Genomic DNA, 24932 nt, shown 5'->3' with positions numbered 1-24932 from the left:
GGTCATCTTCAAGTTTTCCGACTCACTGTACTTAATTATAAGTCTATGCCTTGAGAACGACATCATTGTCGAAACACGTGTCGGCTGAGCAGCTCATAAAATAAACACCATCAACCTATAATGGATGTTTTTGTCAGTACATTGGAATATATAAACAAGATGGACTTTAACTATTGTAACTTAACAATAGCTATTCCTCATTTAACGGCCCTGGAACTACTTCAACTTTGAAGCAATCAACTTAACTTTGAAATTTTAAGGGAAAGTGCATATAAACAACTGGTCATTTATCTTTCTACATCCAAATACATGGTTTCACCCTCATTAGGAATCATTGGTGTAGTATAGTCCAGACAGCTTTGTGGTTGGAGCAATGAGTCATGTTTTCAAAACACCAAGAAAGTTACGGCGGGTTTAGGAGGTTTTGAAAAACCCTTTCACCTGAAATGTGAAAGTAGGATAGTCCATTTGAGCCAAGTCACACATTCCACAGCGCCACCTAGTAGCCATTGCTGGAAGTTCACCTCCAGTTCTGAGGCAAAACAGCACGGCATTGTGGGTATGCAAATTAACCCAAATTAAACCTTTTTGCCAGGAAATTGTCTTTGTCTAAGTCGGACAGTGCTACTTTATACATAGATTAATTACCCCAAGACAGACATTTTGCAACATCTTTATTAGGGATTATCAGATTGAAGGTTTTAAAACCAGTTTACAACCAGTTTCCAGTAAAAAGAGTTACGAGGTTTAAAAAATGTAATATGTAAGGTTAGGTTAATACATAAGAGGTAATATGTATGTGTAACAGTTAATATGTAAAGTTGGTAAACATTAAAGGAACCACATATTTTCACAAAATGAATGAAACACAGTCAAAATGAAATGCCACTTACTGCTGCCTTGTGCTGCTGATGGTGCAGAATTATTTTATTGCAAGGTTTGCACAGCCTCCTGATCTTGCACGCCCAAGATCTGCAGCAGTTTGGGTTGCTGATGCAAAACATCATCCCAGCGATGACTGGTGTGTTTCTTTGTGTGTTGCACTAGTTTCCGTCCTCCTCTTTTTACAACCACATTTGCACTCTTCATTCTATTAAGCAAGAGAGGCTAAGCCTTCCCAGCGCAATCACGCATTCTGGGCATTTACCTTCCCACATAATGGATGGGTCAATCTACCCCCACCGTACCATGCTATTCCTCCTAGGGGCAGAGGAAACAGAAATGCAAAACGCCCAACAATACAGTCAAAAGAGTGAGTGAAAGAAGGTGTGGTCACCATGAAACATGTATTGTATGAGTGCATGGGGATCCACTTGTGACTGCATCATGCACGAGAAGTGTGAGTAAACCTCCACAAAAGTGGTTATGCATATTCTTCATTCTCACCACACCTGTGCGTATGTACACATACATGTGTGCAATGATATTTTAGCTTCAATGACAATAGGTGGGAAATGTCATCCACTAAATGAATTGTGCAGGCAATACAAAAACTCACGGTTGCTTTAGTTGAAAAAACTAGGCAAACGTATCAGTTGCATAGGCAGCCATTCTAGTCAATTATTCTGGCAGAAAACGACATGTGCACATCCCTGAATGTACTGTGTGATATTCTCGGTGGTGGAATCCTGGCGAAGTTCTATGAATTTACTCTACTTGAGAACATCATTTGGATGAAGTGGTTTTATTCTTGCTGCAAATATGTGTTTAGCTGAGCAATTCCAGGGAGATTGATCCATTTGATAAATGGTAGCCTTGATCAGCCATATTACTGCAGATGCGCAGTGCCCCTCATCAAGAGGACACCTTCCAAATTCTTAGCACAGGGCAATCAGAAAACAAAACAATGGCCTCCTCAAGTTCTGAATCACAACCATGCATTCCCATGGTCCTTCTGAAATGAAAAGAAACCGTTTGTGAATGAGAGCAGAGTGCAGCGATATTAATGAACAAGTGATGAACAATATTGCTCTCTAATATGTTTAACACAATGCAAAAACAGGATGTTTTTAAAATAAAATTCCACATATGAAACAAAATGTGAAAATAGTTATAAACATGCACATACAATTGGGGAATTAATTGATATAGTAAATACTTTAGCATTCAATGTACGAAACATTGGCTGCAATCACTATTCCCAGATGGCAGACACCGTTCTTCAAGTTGTTTCCCTCCTGTTATCTGAAGAGCAGCATGGGCGGCAAGAAAGAAAGTTTGCTGAGAGCGAAATGCAGTATATCGAATCATATCAAATTGTCTGTTGGCCAAGATCACACATTTGGATGACCAGTACTTTACACGTTTGTGCCATTTCAGATGTGTGTGTTTATTACTGGATATGTGTCGTCAGATCTCTTGGATAAGTATCATGAACGTCTTGTGGTGTGGTACATGAACTTAAATATATATTTTAGTCATGGGCTGAAGGTAAATGAATGCCTGGAAGTGTATATAGGTACAATATTGTTTATGCGCAGTCCCCTTTTATGTACCTTGCCCTCAAATATTGCATCTGCTTTTGGTGAATTTTTTGGCGACAATAAGGTGATTTTCTGTCCTTCCTAACAAGATAATGTTTAGATACTTCCCGACAATTTAAAATGATCTGTTTGCATTTCCTTGTACACAATGAATGATGTACATATGTTCTCTTCGGATCTGGCAGTCATAACGTTGCCTCAGCAATTGATAAGTTTTCCACAATAGAATAGCGCGCCAGATTTCTACATTTCAGGGGAAATCTGCCCATTTTCTTTGCATCAATGATATGTATTATGACGACTTCTTCTCAAAGAAGTTAATCCACTGAGTATCAATGAAGTCGTCCTTCAGTTTTACTCGAAACTTAATGGTATATTCGACGCTTCCCAGTTTGGTAGACTGCAATGATTTAGGGGAAAACCACAACTAAGTATGATTTGGTTGCTTTAATATGGTATACAAACACATACATTGGTGTACATTCTGGACGTGTCAAATGTTTCGCTAGAATTACAAATAGCTAGAATAGACCATACATTAAAAAAAAAAAAATCGTCGTTCACCTGTGATTGAACCATTTAAACTCTTGAACAGGTGGGTGTTCATTTGAGCGGGATTTAGCGTGATGGGAAACGAGACTTGTTTTTAGAGGCAGCAATGTGTACGCTCCTTACTAGCGTCTGTCTTGCGGGGAAGTTATTCTTGGACAAACAAAATGCATGGCTTTCAGTAATTGCAGTTTAAACCGTGATAATTAATTCTTTTACAGCTCCAGTATAGGGCCGTCCCGTCTCGAGCTCATTAGAGGAAGGGGACATGAGCCCGGTGCGTGGGAAAACACTTCTCGCGCCTGCAGGCAGATGAGACATTGATGGAGAAAGGATCTTTCTATGCAAATTAAGGGCTTGCCTCGATTGGGGCCTGGTGTTTACTTGGCTTCTCATCTGGGATGGGAAAAACAAGAGGGGAGGGGGAATAAGGGGGGAGGGCAAAGTAGCAGGAAACCCGTATCCAGCCATCTCCATCTGCTTTCATTTCGACATGCTTTTATTCTTTGTGTACATGTGGGTGACAGTTTCTGCACTGCTTTTTCATTGCACAAAAAGTCACTACAGTGTTAAAATACAGCGCACAATCAAAATACAAACGGTGCGGCGTCGAACAGCTTACAAACGCTATTCAACATTTTTATAATGTCAAACAAAATCCGCAAAAAAATGTCAATTACTCGAATATCATTTAATTAGATTAACATTTGATAGCATTGCCATGTTAATTTACTGCTGTTTATAGGGGTTGTCTATAAAACAACATATTTCTTCCTTTGCAATAGTCTCTGTACAATTCCATGCAGAACGTTCCATGGTTTTTATTGCACCCTGTCCCAGACACACAATTGTCTTCCCTTGAAAGACCTAAACCTGATCATTTTCTATTGTTCATTTCCCTTTGAAAAAAAACTTAATTTCGTAAATGTTCATCAGAAGGGTTGCCAGAAGGCAATTTAGCTGCTAAACATTTATCAATATAAATACTTTACATTGTGAGTTACTGATTTTTTAGCTGTCAGTCCATAAACGCACAGGGTCAATATGCTTTCCCAGTTGTGCTTTTCTGATTTCTTTCCGAGTACAGCAATCCTTGCCTAGATGTAATCCTATTGAATAATTTGACTACCTTATTTAAGTAATTAAATCCAAGTTCATACATGCTTGTGTCTTTTTATTGACAGATCTCTTTAGGCAAGAATGTGCCTCCCCGGCCCTGGGATCCAGATCTATTCCCAGCGGCATCCATCTTGTTTACTAGCCTGCAGCTCAATTGTGATCATCGGCAGTCATAATGAAATCACCTAAGCGAACCAAAGGAGTTGTCTCAAAAGTGTTTTTTGCATTTGGTAATCTTGTCTGTGATTGATTATGTCAGTGAAGTCACGATCTTTGCTTTTTATAAGTTGTCTGTGATTGATTATGTCGGTGAAGTCACGATCTTTGCTTTTTATAAGTTAATCAGCAATCTACCTAAGTGAACCCTGTGAGATGGTCACAGGCGGGACGGCTGGGGGTTGGAGTAAGGTGACCCCGGGGGCCGGCGACTGCCACTCCCTCTATGATGCTAGCCCCATAAGTGATATACGAGGGTCCCCAGTTACCCACCCTTCGTTTTTAGAAGGCCTACTGCCACCCTGAGAACCCTTTCAAGGCCCAAGAACATATGAGAGAATCAGAGAAGGGGAATCTGGAGGAATGACTAACAAGCCACTTGCAGGTCGGTGGGAGAACACAAGCTGTGTGTTAACCATAGCAAGTCTTCTTCTCTAATGCAACACGATATTGCAGGCAGCTTTCATGGCAACTGCCACAGTTTCCCACTCACCTCGGTCTTCATGAAGAAGCCAGAATCCATACCAGAGATAATTCTTTCAGACAACTCAGTGGTCTCCTTGAGAACAGGACGACCAGGAGTTTCGGACAGACACATTCCAGGATGGTACACCACCACTTTCACACCTTGTATGGAAAGCTGTGAAACAGGAGGCTGCACACCTGAGACCACATGGGTACTTCCTAGTTCACCAGGGCGTAACCCAATAATTAATTCACTCATAGCTGAAACCTGTCACCTTGATTATACAGCCTCGCTCTGGCCCTGCTATGGGATATAAGGGGATCTATGTGTGTTGAATACAATAGTATCTTCAGTAGGTTTGTATATGCTATCAAAATATAGAGACAGATGCATTATGGGTTATTGTTTTTCGGGAGCTCTATGATATTGTATATTGAAGGCAGTGCATGGTTTATGGACGTTGTTTAGGGTGATTTGATCGAATACATTTGGTCAAAGGAGAATTCATCAATTTACTTTTTGACAGGTTCATTTTGCTGCATATATATGCAGAGGGAGACCCCCGCAACCTCCCTTAATCACCCTACAATAATTTTTTCCCAAAACCCACCCCCAGAAATATATGCAGAAAAATGTGTCAAAAGAACTGCGACAAATTCTCCTTCGGCCAAATATGCTGCGCAGTAATCTGTCGATCCCTATCTACATACATATTGTCTTTTGTTGGAGGATGGGCTAGTGAGTATATTACAGGCTGATGCTCTGGAAACAAAAGATCATTGGAGCTTTAGATGACACTCATGTGACAGTGTTGCACAAAATGGGGATTGAGTATCCAGTAATTGCATTAATAAAAATTAGAGGAGTAAGAATAAATCATTCATATTTTTAAGTATTTAAGAAGGTATTAATATGTAAGGTGGACATTTTTACTTTATATTTATTGATTTCATTTTTTTAATGTTTTTTGATATGTATGTGTGGAAAGTTATTTAACTGTAACAAACTTGGTACTATATATAATACATGCCGTGTGGTAGCAACCCTGTAGTTATGGTTAAGTTGCTCAATCCACAGGAAGAGCACATTTTGGGTGGCTTATAACTTTGCCCCCCTGGATGAAACCTTTAGAAACTTTGCTAAAAAGTATATGGCACCGTCAGATTGATTCTTAGAAGTTTAGTGAGGTTTTGTGCAGGGGGCGCAAAGTTGTAGGGTGGTTCCAAAATGTGTGGGTTTTCCCGTATACACAAAGGAGAAAGGAATTTTGCTCACGCCTGCAGCCGAAACTGCTGGACGGATTTTCACCAAATTTGGGGCAGGAGCGAAGGCTTGGTCCCAAAAGCGTGCTTTTGTAAATTTGGTGTAAATCTGTCCAGTAGTTTTTTTTTAAATGACCAAAAAGTAGGTAAAAATAAATTAGTGATATCTTGGTTCGGTCCCCAGCCTCACTTCCCTGTTCGGTCTGCTGACAGGCCTCCAATTGGTCCAGGGGCTGGCGTGATGTCCGTGGACATCGGACGCGCCCGTTGATTGGATGTGAAAAGCGTGAGGTGCGTCATATTTTTGGGAAACTCCTGCCATGTTGGATTCGCGGACGGAGCGGTAAAAACATATTAAAAAACACAACATTGAACTTGTCAAACTAATGAAACAATCTCTGGAGAGGTGAGGGGAGATGAGGATAGGATGGGACATGACCTTAAAAAGCCCAAAAAACAGATGGCGTTTCAACTCCGATGTCCACAAACAGTCCAGATGTCCGGGGTAGTCCTCTGATGTCCACGAACATGTCAGATGTTTGAGGACATATATGCCTGTTTTTGAATTACAGGGTTGGTGAAAAGCAGTTTTTGGATGGCTTATAACTTTGTCGCCACTCAATGAAACTGCATGAAATATTGGAAATTCATTCTCGACCTGACTCTGAATGGTTCTACAAAGTGTGGTGCTGTTTTGTCAAGGGAACAATATTGTAAAGGCTTATACATGTGGTGCCATTTGACGAAACTGCACAAAAGTTTACAAAAAGGTTTTAGACCTTGATATGAATGTTTTTGCAAAGTTTGGTGGGTCTTTAAGGGGGCAAAATTAGAGGTGGTGTCTCAAACTTTTTAGATGGCTTATAGGTATGTTGCTGTCTGATGAATGTGGTCAAATGTTTTCAGATAGATTATAGACCCATCCTTGAATGTGTGGGCAAAGTCTGAATGGATTTTGTCAAGTAGGGGTAAGTTATATGACTAATTTATGTATGTATATTTTGACACCTTTTAAAAAATAAAACATGGCGGATTTGCAACAAACTTGTGTAAAGAGCATTGGGAAGGACCTGAATGCATGATTTTGCAAATGTGTGCATGTTTTATTTTTTGAAAAGTGTCATAATGTAGGAACAAAAAATAGTGATATACCTTGGCTGACTGAGGCCTGTGGCCATGGGCAGTGGCCAGGTTGTCCGGATCATGGCCATGACCCAGCCAATCGGCTACTGGGCATGACCACAAGGGACCAGTAATTTGGTAAAGTGGGCATGGCCACGGGTTATATATTTGAATGGGAAAACACAAATCTGCTCGTGGGTACAGGTTGGAGTGCTGGATGCGATCGCGGTAAATATGCACGAGGATGGTCAGCAAGAACTTCAAAGAATGGTTTTGCAAATATGACCTGTGTGACAATGAAAGTACAGACACAGTGATATAACATTGGTGTCTGGGCAATGGGCATGGCCGTCACCAAGGAGAAATGTGTGCTGTAATTTGCTTATTTGGGAATGCAGCATGGCCGAAGCGGTTGGTATGAATGGGAAAACATATTTTGGTTGTGGTTACAGCTAAAGTGGTGGACTAGATTACAACAAAAATGCACAATGAGAATTGGCATGGACCAGAAAACATGCTTTTGGAAATGTGTCTTGTGTTTTCTTTCTCTGAAGTGTAAGAATATAAGCAGAAAAACCAGTGCTATACTTTTGGTGTCTGGGTAGTAGGCCTGGCCCTCGGCAAATGCGAATATGTACTCTGATTTGCTTAATAGGGAATGCAACATGGCCGAAGCCCATGCCCCATGGATTTGGAGACTGGCCAAGGCTGCAAACCATGAGCACTATGCATATATATTATTAGGGAACAGTGGACACTGAGCTGAAATGCAGCGTTCCTGCAGCAAATAATAGGGGTGGTTTGGTTGTGCTGGGGCCATTGCTGAGCCTTAGTCCATAGGCAATTGAACGATGATTTGCATCCCCAGCATGTGCTGCTGATAACGACAGACATAAGTATATGTTGCAAAAAATATGTTTCTTAAAGGAGGTTTATAGTTCTTTCATATATATGTAAAGAGGAATTATTAATATCTTATATACAGTGATGTAACACTGTGAAACATGTTCACATATAAAAACCTTTTAAATTGACAGGAATAACTTTGTTAAAGGGGTGTTACAGTTAAGATACATCCCACCCTTGGGACTCCTCTGTTTCAGTAGTTAGCCAGTGGCGTTCCACCTTGGCATCCGTTGGCATTTCCATCCTGGGTTCTCATGAGCACTTGCCCATCCGTACTGCCCCTTCTATTTATGCACTTCTCTCAATGCACAATGCATATGTGCATTTATAGTAGCACAGTGTACACTTGTTTGTATAAGTAAGGGAATTGCAGATGCTGTGGGATATATTTTGGAGTTATAGGTATTACTTTGTGGTATTTTCTATTATGTTGGTATTTGGTGGTATTTTTATAGTGGTGAGACTGATTTCAGAATACTGCCTAATAATTATTTTTACCTGGGTCACTAACAATAAACACAATACTGGACTGATACACTCTGGATAGAGGGTTCATACTCTCCTGTGGTACCTTATGTACAATACCGCACTACGCCCTTTTGGCTGAGTTTCAACAAATGTAAAGCATGCAATTGAAAGACTGCACATTCACCTTTGAGATATTTCTTACCACACATTTGTCTCCCTCAGCATGTCAAATGAAAGGGACTGAATGCGGAATAAATATCATGAGACTAAGTTACTTTTTAAATCAGTTTTTTTTAATCGTAAAATATAAATATGCAAATTACACAGAGTGACACTTATGACCCCATTGTACTTCACAGTATAAGACATTTCTTTTTGCAATAGCTTTCAGCGCTTTATCTGTGCAAAGTCCTGCCAATTGTCCTTGGCCTCGTGAAACTTGGCAAGAGAAATACACTTTAAAAAAAACACTGTAAGACTTCGAGAAATATAAACGCAGTATTATATGCACGTTGAAAATAGAATCTCTAATACAGCACCTGAAATGAAGTGAACTACTTAATCTAGGCTACCTGGTATCATTCACATCACTAGCCCCTCACTTAACTTCATATTTACCTAGATTTGTTGGTGGTATTTCTGACTCAGTTTGGCAGGGAAATCTTCCCCAGTCTTTTTGCCTGCCTCGCACAGGGTCAACCCAGATAAGGACAGTTTCAGCATCAGTCAGCTTGTCAGCAATGAACTCCATCTGCCCAGCCAGCCCTCTGCTCTTTCGTTTGCCAGCGCCTGAGGAGGAATTAAACCTACTCTTTCTCAAAACTCTTTTTTATCAAACCCCCTGTCAATCTAGAAAGACACCTCCCCTTGACCAGATCATTCCACTGAAATGGCACGTGATTTCATTGCTGAATAGCAAAAAGATACATCTCTCTTATGCTTCTTGCTCTAATACAATGCCATGTTTTCAGTAAAACGGATCTTCACATTTTCTTTAGTTTATCACATACCGCAGATGCAGCCTGCACGTTTAAATTCCCATTTTCACAGCAACATGTTTTTTTCTCAATCTGCACCCAGCTTATTTCATCATGGACTAATTTGCACTAAATGTTATTAAGGGATTCAGTTACATGTTAACTGGGTTTGGGTTAATTAGTATGTTAATTTATGTTAGTGTTATATCAAGTACAGCTCAGTTCATTGAAACAGCATTATGTATCAAAATGCAATTTCAAGCATATGCTCTGTGCATTGGCATCTATTTAATTCTGCCTGAGACTCACACTCTTGAGTCCGGTAATGAGTTTCACACCCTTGACCCCAGTTGAAGTTCAAAACCATACTAACATGTGATTGCTACAATGCTGAGTCTAACTGTTAAAATTCAGAGCTCATACTTCTACAATGCTCAGATTTGTAGAAGATTCTTAAGTGGCAGTTGGAGTGTGGAAGCAAAATATATTGTCATAGGGTTATATGTACAGTTGAGGGAAGTGATTGGTGGACGGATGTCTGAATGTTTGAAAGCAGGGAGTGTTGCAAATATAAAATTAAAAAGGGTAGAAGGGCTACCCTGTGCGATGGCGTGCATGCGCCAACCAGGTATTTAATGATCCATGGCCTGGAAAGGGGACTGTGGAGACTGCGGATAATTATACAAGTCCTTTGATTATGGTCCTTATTGTATGCTAGATAAAAGTGTTTGTGACAGAAAATTGTTTCTGTCCTTTATTATTCTCTAGTATACAATTGTCCATAAGTACTCGGCGCACCGTAAGGATTGTGTGTTCTATTCACTGAGTGGTTCTTTTGTGAGCGTTACGGTATGGTATTCCCACTCACGTCACAGAGTCATACTTGTGCCGGTCCCCTTCATTCTTTTTGCCTCCCCACAAACGCGATTGGTCCACATTGAAAGGGGGAAGGGACTGCACGCAGTCCCTTCTGCCTGTTTCATGGTGGCTTTTTTATTTTATTTAAAAATTACCTTTTTCATCATTACTTATAATGGCTGACATGGAAATGGAGTCCCTTGTCCCGTTCTTTGGTGGCCATTTTCTATGGCCGTCATGGAAATAAAAACAGACTATGTTTTCCTGTCTGCTGAAGCCATTTTTATTTCCGGCTGTGAAATGCAATGTGTCTCACAGCCAAAAAAAACCACAATTAGTACTCTGTTTAACAGCCCGGGGCACTAATGGTAATAAGCTCCTCAACTGTGGGCCATTACTGCATAAGGTAATGCCCCTGGGGCCTTCGTTAAGGCCCTCGCTACACTTAGGCCTATAACTGTGGGCCCCAGGGGCATTCATTTATGTGGTAATGGCCTGCAGTCTCGGGGCTATTGCCTTGTTATTCCCATTAGCATAACACAAAGTGCTAATGGAAATGTTGTAGAATATTTTTGAGTTTAACTACTTTACTGAGAAATGTAAAGAAGATTACCAGAAATGTGCTGAAGGCCATGGCTAGTGACTGGTTTGTATATATAATATACAGTGGACATGGCTGAAGGCCTTAACCACTGATATAAGCCAAAAACTGTGGTTGGTTGCCTATTAGTGTTTTAAAATCTACAGTGGGCATGACTGAAGGATGTGGCCCGTGTTCATGGCCAAAGGCTGTGACTAGTGAGCCATTCATGTTTTAAAATATATTTGGCCATTCCCACTGACCATGGCTGAAGGCCATGCTTAGGGCTTGTTACTGTTGTAATGTAATTAGTGATGTCATCAGTGGTGTCATCTGTGATGTCATTGTTGTGGTCATAGGCAGCACAACAGGGGGTGTGAAGTTAAGGTGGCTTTTGGGTTCAGCTGAATTTCAGGGGTTTTGTTGCGTTAAGTTCTCTCCTTAAGGTCCCTGCAACTTAAGTTCTTTCCTTGAACTTCAAGGTTTTTGTTACAATGTATTGCTCACTTTAACATCCCTGCAACTAAAGTATTTTTCCCTGAATTTCAAGGGTTTTGTTATTCCATAAATCCCTTAGTTTGTATACTTATTTAACTTCTAAAAATTCTTTACAGTTATATTTTAGTTGGGCAACTGGCCTGGTGTTTGAAAATGGCCCTTCTCCAACCATCTAGGGTGGCATCTCCCACCACAATCCAGTTGTGACATCTTAAACATATTATTTGGCAGCCCTGTGGATCGGGGGTGCAGGCAGGAGGGGATGAGTTTGGGTGGTGGTGGATGAAACGGCGTGCAGATTGTGGACCATGGTCTCTCACCTTGTTATGGAAATTAGCCTTCCTATGGGGTTCCTTCACATCATCCCAATGGACATGAAAGAGCTGCTCATTCAAAGTTATAGGTTCCCAACCTCTGTGATGGTATATTTGAAGGTTCTCTCCGCAACACCTTCCTTCTTACTGTCTTGCTCCTTCACACGAAAATACTGCCAGCTATCAGCAACAGCTTTCTGGGCACACTGCTTCTTCCGTGGAGGTAAGGTAGCACACACCCACACCACCTCTTCATCACTGCGGGCCCCAGACATACCTAAAACCTGCAACTGGGGTTGAAAAAACAAAACCATAAAAAAGTACAACACAAAAAAGACTCTGCCACTTAAAATGGAAAACATTTTTTTTTTTTAAGTATAACAAACTAAAATATAAAAGAACACAAACTACAAATCACTGGACAAAGAAGAAAGGTATCAAAACAAGAGCTTTAAAAAAGGAATGGAAATATGTGGATACTACTCTTTAAAACTTTCTGGAGACTCACAAGCAACTTCACCCACCAAGAGACAAAAAGCAATGAGAAAGAAAAGAGAGGTGCCTTTGGGTGTGATGAATAGCCATGGCTACAAAAACAACCAATCACAGCGCCACTTTCATGTGCGAGCTATGCCCAGGTGCAATGATGTAGTCGTGCCTTAACCATCAACCAATCAGATTTTGCGCCCTGCTTATTCGCCTACGGATACTCGTAGCTGCGTCAATGAGAATGACCAATCAGGCAGCATGGATCATTAACAAGAATGACCAATTCGGCTGTGCGGTTACTTCTCGGGCATCCAATCAGATTGCGTGCACTGCAAAACCGCGTCAACGAGAGAGCCCAATCAGGTGGTGCGGTTCATTAATGGGGGTACTAACATTCACACCTTCCATACCAACCAATTGGATTGCGTGTACTGTATAGCAGCATCAACGAGAGGACCGAAACAGGCGGTGCGATTCATTAACGTGGCAACACGCATTTGTGCCTTCTGCAGCAACCAGTTGGATTGCACGCACTGAATAGCCATGTCAACAAGAGGGCTCAATCAGGTGGTATGGTTCATTAACGTTGTTTTATTAATACTGTGTTAACATAACTCGTCTTTTATTCTAGACTAGCTGTCCCCGGCCACGCGTTGCTGTGGCTCAGTCTGGCTCTGGCAGTTCTCCAAGTTGAGGCAGTTTAATTTTCCCGGCGGCGCAACACATTCCTTTTGTTTCTCCATTAAATTTCAGAGCCTTGCAATAAAGACACACTTCAGTCATGGTGCCAATGAGAACATGCCGGCTCAAACTATAATTATCAGCTGGGTTGTACCGGAATGCAAGGCGATTGTAATCACGTGATTGCTGAGCACGGAGTCGTGTTTGACGCTGATCTGCTGTTTCTCATTGACGTCTTTTAGCCACTCTTAGCCTGTCACGTTCATTCTATTGAGAACGAAGCAGATCTGAAGCTGCAGAACACCATCAGCATGCTCGCAACCGTGCATCCTAAAGTCTGGCTGCACATCGCTCTGCTGCTTCCTCGGCACGTATTTGAGCCACTCTAAATTTGAGATGGAATCGTAAAATAGCGTCTGTTGCTTTTACATCCAACAGATGGCGCTGTTTTGCAGTAAAATGTTCAGAATAGCATGTGTTGCTTTTACGTCCAACAGATGGTGCTGTTTTTCATAAAAAGCATGTTTTTACCTGTCACAGGTGTGACATCTATGTCCAGTAGGTATATAAAAACATGCGCCTATTTGAATGCAACGTTGTGTCAAAATTTCAAAGCAATCGGTGAAGAACATTTGAAGATATAAGATTTTGAACAAACAAACATTTACATTTTTATTTATATAGATTTTGTTTATTGTTGAAATGTAATTAATATTGTTGTGTTGCAACCGATATGGCTTATGCCATGGCGAATAAAGGTATCAATATGCACAATATGTCTGACCACAGCACCAGCAGTCATCCTCAACCCGGAAAAATATTATGCGGGATGAAAAAAATGCAGTCAGCTGGAGATACTTTATGGATGAGCAGCACCACTCCTAAAAGTGACAGAACAGGTACAGTGCAAGATATGCAAGAAAAAGATATGCTGTGGTCCATCTTATGTACCGTCACAAAGTTGGGGCCATCCGTCCTCATTCAACACTTGCCCGCAACGACCAGCGCCAACATACTAGGGGATCACCACATCACGGTGCTGTGCTGTGCCTCCTGCTCCTTCTGACACGTCTAAATTGCTAGAAGCCCTACGCTAGTCACCCTACTATGCTAGGCCTCCTAGCAGTCATCATGTTCCCATATTGCATCATGCCAAACAACATCCCCTGCACAGGCGGCACCTTCCTCAAACTTGGCAATGGACTATCTAGAATTGCCTGCCAATGCCACTACCCTATCCCTTGCCCCACCCCATTTCTGCCCACCACTCCTCCTTTTCCCCACCCTATGGAACAAATTACTAATTCACCTAACAAAGGCACCACCATCCTAGATCTCACCTCCACTTGGATCACCCCCTCCCACTCCTCCACCAAAGAGACACCTAACATGTCTAAACCCATTCTGGGTCACACCAGATACATTAGACTCAGGTCCCGCACCAACACACTCCATTATGCCACATTGCCCACTCCCACCAAATCCTTCATCCCTATGAACAGCATCCAACACAAACAAGCCATAAGAGTACCCAAACATTCCCCGTAATAGCAAAACCGCAAACAGCAAAACTGCTTCTCCAACACCTAACCCAACAACTCCTCCACCAGACCCCCGCCTAACCTCAACTGTGCCCTTATCAATGCCCGCTCACTTGGAGCCCATGCCATAGAAATAAATGACCTCATCATTGACCAACAACTTGACATACTAGTGGTCACAGAAACCTGGCTACACTCCGCCTCAGGCCCACTGATAGCCCTCGCCATCCCCCCTGGATTCAACATCCTCAGGACTGACATGCCTAACTCCCAAGGAGGAGGAGTCGCCCTCATAGCCAAATCAACACTACAAATCAGAGCCTGTCCTATTGAAGCAACTCAAGGATATGAACTGCTACTAGCCAAATTCACTGCCAACCCTAAAACCACAACCAACTTTCTGGTAGTCTATAGAGCCCTGAAACACCAACCCAGATGTAGACCTCCCTCTCCTTCTTTCCCCCCTCATCAAGCCTAACACCAAATGCATTGTACTCAGTGATCTAAACTTAGGCTTCAATGATCCTCTTGACCACACAGCCACAGCCTTCTACTCTGACATGCACGACATGAGCTTTGTACAACTAGTTAACTCTCCCACTCACATTAAATGGAGAATACTGGATTGGATCCTTACACTGAACTCACAAACATCTCTCGTGTCCGTCCTTCCCACGGACAGGTCCGACCACCACATGATTAGATTTTCCCTTAACCTTAATAACAGCCGCACTGACCCTCTAGCGACTAATTCTCCCAAAACCTATGAAACTAGAAACAGCAAAAAACTCACTGCCGAAAACCTCTCCCCTGCCCTAAGAAAATCCTTAGCCTCCATAGACATGGACAGCAACAACCCCACTGACCTGGCAGAAGGTTACAAAAACTGTTTCTCCAACACCATTGACGCCCTAGCTCCCATCACAACTAAAACCCGTAGAACAGACAAACAAACCAGCTTTTGGTTCAATGAGGAACTAGTTTCCTTAAGACGCACCAAAAGAGCGCTTGAACATGTCTACAAAAAAAATGCCACCCCAGACACCCTCATGGCCTACAACACGGCTAACAAAATTTAAAAAGCAGCTATAATAACTAACAAAGCAAATGCATTTAATCAACAAATCTCTAATGCCTCTTCGAACACCAAGGAATTGTTCGCCATACTCAGAGAATTAGAGAACCCATGTCAACTTTCACCCCCGCTAATGCTAATAAAACCTGGTGCGCGACAATCCAAGACGCTCTAGCGTCCAAAATAATCTTACTGCAAAACAAAATTACTAGCAAAAAACAATCCTTAGCTGGCAAAAATACTCTCACCACCCCAGAGGATATTCCACACACGGAACCCAGCACTCCCTTCCACTTTACCCCAGTCACCCAAAAAGAAGTACTAGATACTATAGCTAAACTAAAAGACTCCAATTGCAAGGAAGATCAATTCTCACCACGTCTAGTAAAACTCTGTGCACCCACGCTAACTCCCATCATTACTAATTTTGTCAATGCATCTTTTAACTCAAACACAGTCCCCATCAGCATCAAGAAGGCCTGGGTAACCCCCCTTCTAAAAAAGCCAACACTACGCCCCACTATCCCCACCAACTACCGCCCAATAACAACTGCCCCTTCCTACTAAAAATAATAGACAAAATAGCATACACCCAAATCCAAAACCACCTCGAACAAAACCAACTGCTGGGCAACCGGCAATCAGGCTTTCGCCCCAACCACCGCACTGAAACAGCTCTTCTTGATCTGAAAATACAAATGGATGCCAACAGAAAAGCAGGCAAACTCTGTCTCCTTATGCTTCTAGACTTATCTGCCGCGTTCAACTTAGTCGTGCCACTCTATCCAATAACTTCTACTTCTCCGATGACGCCACCAAATGGGTCAAATCCTTCTTAGCAGACAGGACCTCAAGAGTCTCCATCAGCAAAGCAAAGCAAACCATAGGTGTTCCTCAAGGTTCCTGCCTCTCCCCCACCCTGTACAACGCTTACACTAAGCTACTCCTCGCAGCCCTGGATGCCATGGGTATCATCTACAATAACTTCGCTGATGACACCCAGATCCTTATCCCCCTTTCAGGAAACTACGAGCAGGACTCTTTGCTCATCAACCAAATGTATGCTCTAATCTAAAACTGGATGGCCCATAACAGTGTCTGTCTTAAAATACTGAGCTACTCATAATTGGATCTGCCCCCAGAATCAACTCCCTACAATCCGATTATGCTACTTTCACTATTGATGGTACCTCGATCCCAGTCCTCAAACAGGTCAAAACGCTGGGGGTTTACCTAGACGCCAATCTGACTATGACAAGACAAGTCAATGTCCTCTCCTCAGCCACCTCCTACACTAGTAAGCTCATCTCCTTAAGTCGCACATTCCTCTCACCAAACAACTGCATTACTTTAGGTAGAGCTCTTGTGCTTTCAAAGCTCGATTACTGTAATATCCTCTTCCTGGGCTCCTCCAACGCCAACCTGACCAAACTCCAACTCATGCAGAACAAAGCCCTTCGAGCTGCGCTTGGAATAAAAAAGAATGAACACATCTAAACTATCAGGAGAAATAACCACTGGTTACCTATCAAAGCAAGAATTATCTTCAAAACACTTTGTATCGCACACAAATGCATTGCTAACAAATACCCCAATAACTCAGTTGCAATAAAAGTTCCCACCAGACATCTCAGATCCAGCAATAGCACCCTCCTTACCATCCCCAGATTCAAAAGCACAAGAGCCGGGGACTGTAGCTTTAAAGTGCTCGCTCCCAAACATTGGAATGCTCTTCCTCCCAATATCAAAAATGAAGAATCTCACCAACTATTCAAAAAATCACTGAAAACCTGGTTATTCAACCAATACTAATTCACCACCCACCCCGTTACCAGTCCCTCTCATCCTCTAAGCCCCCTTGCAGGTCTCCTCCTGCCACCCATGATGATAACTGCTAAGAATTGTATTTTGACTTGATTCTGCTGACTACTACTAATACTTGCATATTGAACTGTAATACCTACAACTGCTAAGAATTGTATCCTGCTGTAGTTGCTGATAACTACCAAGATTTGAATTTTGAACTGTATTGCCAACAACGGCTAAAAATTACATCTTGAATTTGAATTGTTTGGCACTGCTAAGATCTGTAATCTTTGAACTGTCTGTAACTGGGCGTATAACAAATGTAATAAAATAAAAAATAAAAATAAATAAGGACTACCTAAAGGCCCACGATGGACACAAAAAACAGGCACATGGGCTGAACTCTGTGCATCGTCGAACAGCTGCCGTGCCATCTCCTTTTACAGCAGCAGCTACCATGCCAAACTCCACACCATCCACTGCCAACACTATACCTACCATGACCGCCACCGGGCCCCAACTTCTCCCACTGCTGCCGAGACCGGACCTGAATGACTGCAAAGGTTTGTGCAGATGATGCAACAATTGGGTAAATGTTCTCTTTATTGTTTACCCTTTGGTTAGCTTCCCAGTTGAACCCTCCTCCTTCTCTCCTCCTGTCTCCCCCTCCTTCCCTCTCCCCAAAACAGCCCTTTTCACGGCCACCCTCTAGGTTATAAAATAGACAAAATAAAACACAACCTGCACTAAAAGATCACCACTTCTTCGGTGATCTATTTCATGCAGTTTCTGTTGCTGAAATGCTTTTTTTCAAAAATGTTTCTTTGCACACGCAGCTATGGAGTTCATTGACTTTTATTTATAGCAGCGGTTACCAAAGGTCCCGGTGTGGCCTGAATATAGCTGTGATTAGGTGTGGCGAGTCGCAATTACTTATCTCGTAGCCACGGATACGACCTCCAGTTGTTGCTGAGATTAACCGCGCCTCAAATCTCGCCTTATCGTTGGATGCTGCATTAGCTGCGGTTATGAATTTGTGTTTAAAAAACAAAACTATTTTTAAAATGTACATATCTGTGTATTCAGCAGTCCTTGTCAGTACCATTTTGAGATACATAGAATGTAAGAGATAATGGGAGTAGGGTGCAGAAGCATGAATAGATTCCATAGCAGTATGGTGGGTGGGTAGGGGTCAAGAGGGTGAGTGTAGGTTGAGTGAATGTAGAGAAGGGTGGGTACAGTAGGTGCACATAAGTAGAGACACTAGCCATGGCCACAGTAATATGTGCAAAGTGATTATATAATGAATATGAACATTGTAAATAGAATAATGTTGTTATGTGGCTTAAAATATACAAAGGGCATCACATTAGGTATGGACACTTTGTCAGATATGGTGAGAAGGGTATAATTTACACTTTTCTGTCTGTAAAAATAAATATATAATTCGAGAAAATACTTTATGAAATGTATTAGTTACAGTTGTACACATATGCTTAATTTGTTTTACCCTCATATGTAGTGCATCATATGCACTTTATTTGATACAACTTGTGAGGGTACTACGCTGTTGTTGTCTTCACATATAGTAATCATCAGCTCTTTGAGAAAAAATCCAAGGTGGATTAACTAAAAACATGCACTGTCTAATACATTGATAAGATGAATGGATGGGAGTATATTGCATGAGGATACATTGGGTGGGTACCGGTACACAGGGTGCAGTAGGGGTGAGAGGCTAGAAAAATGGTGGGTGGAGAATTGAAATTATTGTAGGGTTGGTGAGGTTAGAAAGGAGGGCGTAGGATGGGTTGGATATAAAGAAAGGGGGTATGGTGCACAGCGGTAAAAAGGGTGTGGGTACAATGCATGGGCAAAGATAGAGGGGGAGGTGGGTGGCTGAACAAAGCATGTGGTAGGGTAGGTAGGAGGACATAGAGCGGATGTGAGTAGACAGGGTGGGGTAGGGTGGGTCGGGGTAAAGAGAGTGCAGAGGGCACTAGTGGTGAAAGAGAGGAGGGGGGTAGGTTGGCTGGACAAACATTTCTCAAGGCCCATGAGCAACACAAAATAAATCACATGGGCCTAGCTCTGTATGGCATCCAACAGCTGCTGTGTCATGAACCTCTGCACCAACAATCACCACAGCAATCTCTACATTGACATTGTCCACCATGTCTCACTGAAGCAGTAGCAGCAACAATGTTATCTGAGTCGCAACACCATCCCCTTATACACTGTCTAAGAGTTACATGCTAAACTGAGATCTACAAAAAAGTGCAGTGCAAGTGCTGCAAGAAGGTTCTACAGCCTGGACTTAAAACTGGCAATCACAGAGCTTGGGAACATCTGTCCTCAATCAACAATTAGTCCAGCTCCATTGAGCCAACATTCATGTGGTCCCATTTTATTGCAGAGAAAGTTTAGGACAAGTGCAAGCAAATAAACCTTCAACCTCACTGGAAATTGTCAATTCATTATTTCAGTTAGTTCTTTTCTTTTCTTTAAAAATATTTTTTCTTTTCAGTGGCATAGTACTAATTCTCAAATAATTTTCAATGTTTGTTCCATTTCCACCCTGGACATCTGACAGCTGAAGGTACTTTGTGGTCACGGAGCACCATTCCCAAAAAGAGATTCAAAAAAGGTGCAGTGCACGTTCTGCAAAAAGCATCTACACCATGAACCTTCCAACATGTCATCAGCGAGCTTGGGGACATCCATCCTCATACAACACTTAGACCAATTCCAGTGAGAGTGTAAACATTTTTTTTAAATGTTCTCATTTTTTATTGATAAGTGACCAGAGAAAAAAAGGAAATAGTTTATTATGAATGCTGTTATTTTTAAAATTCATTTTTAGCAGCATTTTATTGAAAGTAAAACAAATGCATAGGTGAATTAGGATCCCCTTTTGTATCTTGTTTACAAGAAAGGACAAAGCAATTACAGAATAGTTCTACAATACTAGTAAGCAGAATTTGGTCAGGGCAGGCACTATATCTAATCTGATAGCATTGCTTATAAAATAGTGTAGCTTTACATATATAAAACATGCTACATTTTAGGGCTAGCTATTTTTATTAGCATCAGAATACAAATCTGCTAATGTATGAACAGGGATGGCTATATTTAGGCCCTGATTCATGGAATTATTTCTGTGTAAAACGGGGATTTGCGTGTCATTCTGCCTGCAAACCCCCATTCGTCAAACAGGGATTTGCGGGCAGAATGGCACACAAATCACCGTTTTACATGCAAATAATTCCATGAATCAGGGCCTTAATAGCAGATCAGTAAAACATTAACAATACAAAGGTGTGTAGCAGCACTAACATGTTCTAATACTGTAAAGTTAAGAAGATTGCACTTTCTAAAAGCTTTTGTGGTACACACTCAGCATGTGAATTCTGCAATCAGAATGAGAAAAGTTTACAAAATGGTGACTTTTATACTTTCCAAAAACAGGACTATAGTAAGCAAAGTACAAAAATGGTCGACACATTTTCACTGTTTCCTATCACAGGCATGTACACAATTACAACAGTAACACCAACCAATTCAAAACAGAGACACATAGAAAACACTATCTTGTAGTCATGGATACATGTAAATGTTTTCCTAACTAGAAAACAGACATGGACAAACTTAAAAAGTTCACATGTGACCAGGGTAGAGGTGAGGATACGGAATCAGGAATAGCCGTAAAATTGTGTTGTCTAATATCCACCGAATAATATGGTTATTGCACAGAAATGTATGGCTTAGTACACATGGCTATTCACATAGCCATGTGTACAACACCAACCAATCAACTGATGTGATATGTTAACGCGCCTATGTATGCGTGGCTGCATGCTGTATACCCGTGGGTATAGCAACATGAAATTGGGTTACTAGTTCATAGCTGTGGCTATCCGGAATCCCGGTAGAAAAAAAATGCTTTCCTCCACTGATAAGCCCTCGTCAAGTGCTACCAACATCTCTGCCAGCTCCCTCCACCAGCCTGATGGCCTCCTCGCCTCCCATGCCCTATACCATTCCCCCTATATAACTTGTCATAAGGTAAGGGTAGAGAGGGTAGGGGTAGAGTGTATGGATGGGGAAAGACATGGTGGGGATACGATGGTGGTACAAAACATGTAAGTAAGGTTAGTGGGTGGGGGTAGTCAAGACTGGGTAAAATTGGAGAGGGGGGAGTATGGTGAATATCTTGGGGTACAAAGGATGGAGGGAGATTGGGTCATATAGGGAAGGTGGGATAGCATAGGTGCACAGATGTAGTGACTCTAGTCATGGCACACAGTAATATCTGTACAGTGATTATGTCATAATTTGCACTTTTCAGTCTCTAAAAAAAGAATATATAATTAGTTAATTAATAAAATCCCAATACGAGACAAGTGCTTCTGGTCTTGTGTGTAAGCATCTGCACTGGGAACATAACAACTTGAGTAAAACCCTGGTAGCCAAATACTTGTGCAAGCGTGCTAACCTACAAAAACCAAGGGGTGGCTTCCCCCCTCTAAAATAAGTTACACTGCCCACCCACGTATCCTTTATTTGTGCCCTCAAAAGCAGCCATAATTAGGGGAACAGAACTTCCCCAATATTCAGGATTGGAATTTATCTTGCCACATCCTGAGCAAATACTTATAACTTACTTGCCCTCTCATCATTCCCCTCCTCACTCCGATATCTGGCTTTCAACAATACTTGGCTTTATAAAGAAAACTTGAAAAGTACAGCTACCATAGTGTCACTCGAATATATAAATCCTTATAGAACTATGTTAGGCAAAAAAGTGTGCAATTGTGCAATTATTCCTCTCATCTTCACTAGGAGACTACAAATACCATAATGCAATTCAGCAATAGGCAAAAGAATGTTCTCTCGGAGCCCTCAGACAACGCGGGCCCCCTCAAGCCATGCTGCTCTAAGTGTTCTTATAACTTCTGCTCATTGAATAAACTACATGGCCTGAGGGGCCCAGCTGCTTCCTCGCTTTGAAACTAAGCAGGGTCAGTCCTGATTACTGCATGGATGGGAGTCCCAGATGCCTAGTTGCGCCCTACTTCCCATTCATTTTCCCATAGACAAAAAAGATACATTTTTGCCAGTCCAAACGGCTGGATGGATTTGGAGCACGGCTGAAACAAGTTGGGCATGAATCGTTGACTTAAGGCCTTTTTTTGGTTGGGGGTTATTTCGTCCAGTAGTTTATTAAATATTCCCCTTTCTTCCCCCAGAAATAGTTATGTATTGCCCATGGTGCATTTCAGGATCATGGTTTTCAGAAATGAAAAAGCTGCCATCTTTTTTTTTCTCGATGCAAGAGATAGCCATTGCTATAGCCGTGCATATCGGAAATGCAACTCAGAAAAAAAGGCTTTTGCAGGTTAAAAAAATGTAAATGCCATCAGTCAAGAGATGGGGGAATGTAAGAGGACACCAAGTGAAATTCGAGAGTTGGAGGGGGTCTAGGAACTGAGTTTGCAACACAAAGCTTTTCTGTAACTTCAGCAATGGACAGAATATCTGCGAAAAGCCAACATTTCAAAGCAAACTGTGTCACGGAAACAGAGTGTGTTGTGAGTGAATAGGAGAGGGCAGGTGAGATGAGGAGGCCGTCATGGGTGGGTAGGGAGCAGGCACAGAGGTGGGGAACACTTGATGAGGGCCTGAGGAGGCAGGAAAGCAGTATTTATATTCCATTCTTCCGATATTCGCAGCTTTAATATGACTACGGATAGCCCAGGGGATCTGTAGTTCTGTACCTGCTGCTATAGAAAAAAAGCTTTAAGGGGGAACTTTATTTCAGAGAGTGGACACAACCCCTTTATTTTTTTCTTGAGTTTGGCAAGCTTGATCGAGTGTTTGGCTACTAGGATTTTACTCAGGTTGTTATATTCCCAGTGAACCACAAGCACTTGTTTCGTATTGGGATTTTGATTTTGGTGGCATATTTCACTGCTGATTGCTGGGTTGAAAAGGTGAGCACATTTTATACTTTGCCAGCATATTTATTGGAGCATTTCCTCTCTCTGGTTATTTTGCTGCTGTTCATTACTTTTTTTTAAAAGTCCAATGCTAGTTTGTCTTGTGCACTTTCTTCTAAGGGGAAGGTCAATTGGACTACATTTGTTTATTTCACTTTAAGATACATGTTTACTTACTGTGCATGTGTCATGGGTGCCAGCTTTTGATTTTCACTAAGAGGGCAACAGTATCTGGCCATATGTTATTCTTGCAGCTAGTCATTTTTCCCCCTTTTGTGTGCTTCTGAAATTTGGTTATTTGGGGTTGTGTGATGTATCACAACAGTCACCAGGAGACCGACCACAAAACATGGGGCTTGTAGCAAGCTTCTTAACCAAAGTATTGCAAAATAATGTAATCTCACGCTGCATTGCCTAAAATATTATGAGTTCTCAAAGCTTGCCATCGAAGGCCATGGCTATTGGTCTGGTAGTGTTTTAAAATGGGCAATGGCCACAGCCGAAGGTTGTGCCCACTGGCTATGGCCGAAGGTCATGGCTATTTGTCTGGTAGTGTTTTAAAATGGACAGTGGGCACGTCCGATGGCCATGCCCTCTGGCCATGGCCAAAGGCCATGGCTAGTCATCTGGTAGTGTTCTAAAACATATAATAAGGACAGCCAAAGTGGTGCGGAAAAGAATCTATGGAATAACAAAACCCTTGAAATTCAATAAAAATGTTTTAGTTGCAAGGATGTTAAACTGAGAACTTAACACAACAAAACCCTTGAAATTCAGTGAAAAAGCCACCTTAACTTTGCTCCTCCTGTTGCGCAGTTTATGACCACAACAATGACATCACAGATAACATCATTGGTGACATAACTAATTACATCATCTTTAACATCACTGATGACAACACTGATGGAATCACTAGATACATCACTGGTGACATCACTGTTTACATGATATATAACACCGCTGATTACATTAGTTAATAAATAGATATGAATAACTAAGCAACAATTTAGGCCGTGGCCTTTGCCATGGCCAAGGCTGTGGAGACAGTGCATATCCGAAGGCCATGGCTAGCGGCTGGTTATTGTTGTACAATATACAGTGGGCATGACTGAAGGCCATAGCCATATACAGTGGTGGCGTCCATAGGCTGGGACCACTTCCCATGGCTGAAGGCCATTGCTTGCTGCTGATGTGTGTTGTAAAATACTACAGTGGGCACAGCCAAAGGCCATGCTAGTGGTTTGTTAGTTTTTGAAAATATACAGTGAGCACGGCTGAAGTCAGAGGACACTAGCCATGGCTGAAGGCAATGGCTAGTGGCCCCTTAATGTGTTAAAATATACAGTGGGCAGGGGCTGAAGGACATGTCTAGTGTCTGGTTACTGTTGTAAAATATACAGTGGGCACAGCCGAAAGCTGTGGCCATGGCTAGTGACCACTTAATGTGTTAAAGTATACAATGGGCATGGCCAAAGGCCGTGGCCACTGACCGTGGCGAAAGGGAAAAATCTGCAAAGCACATT

The 24932-nt window shown here is 41.8% G+C and overlaps 1 long non-coding RNA gene across 1 annotated transcript in view; it reads right to left on the bottom strand.

Annotated features, from left to right (window-relative positions):
* Positions 1-769: 769 nt before the first annotated feature.
* LOC138510422 (uncharacterized) overlaps positions 770-24932 on the bottom strand; it is a 140632-nt gene continuing 116469 nt past the window's right edge. Inside the window, exon 4 of the long non-coding RNA XR_011280383.1 lies at positions 770-1894. This is a non-coding gene — a long non-coding RNA (uncharacterized lncRNA). The remainder of the gene's footprint in view (positions 1895-24932) is intronic.

Source organism: Ambystoma mexicanum, chromosome 6p (genome assembly GCF_040938575.1).
Source record: "Ambystoma mexicanum isolate Mex_15411 chromosome 6p, UKY_AmexF1_1, whole genome shotgun sequence".
In the NCBI taxonomy this organism is placed as follows: domain Eukaryota; kingdom Metazoa; phylum Chordata; class Amphibia; order Caudata; family Ambystomatidae; genus Ambystoma; species Ambystoma mexicanum.
This window is presented reverse-complemented; position numbering and strand designations above follow the sequence as displayed.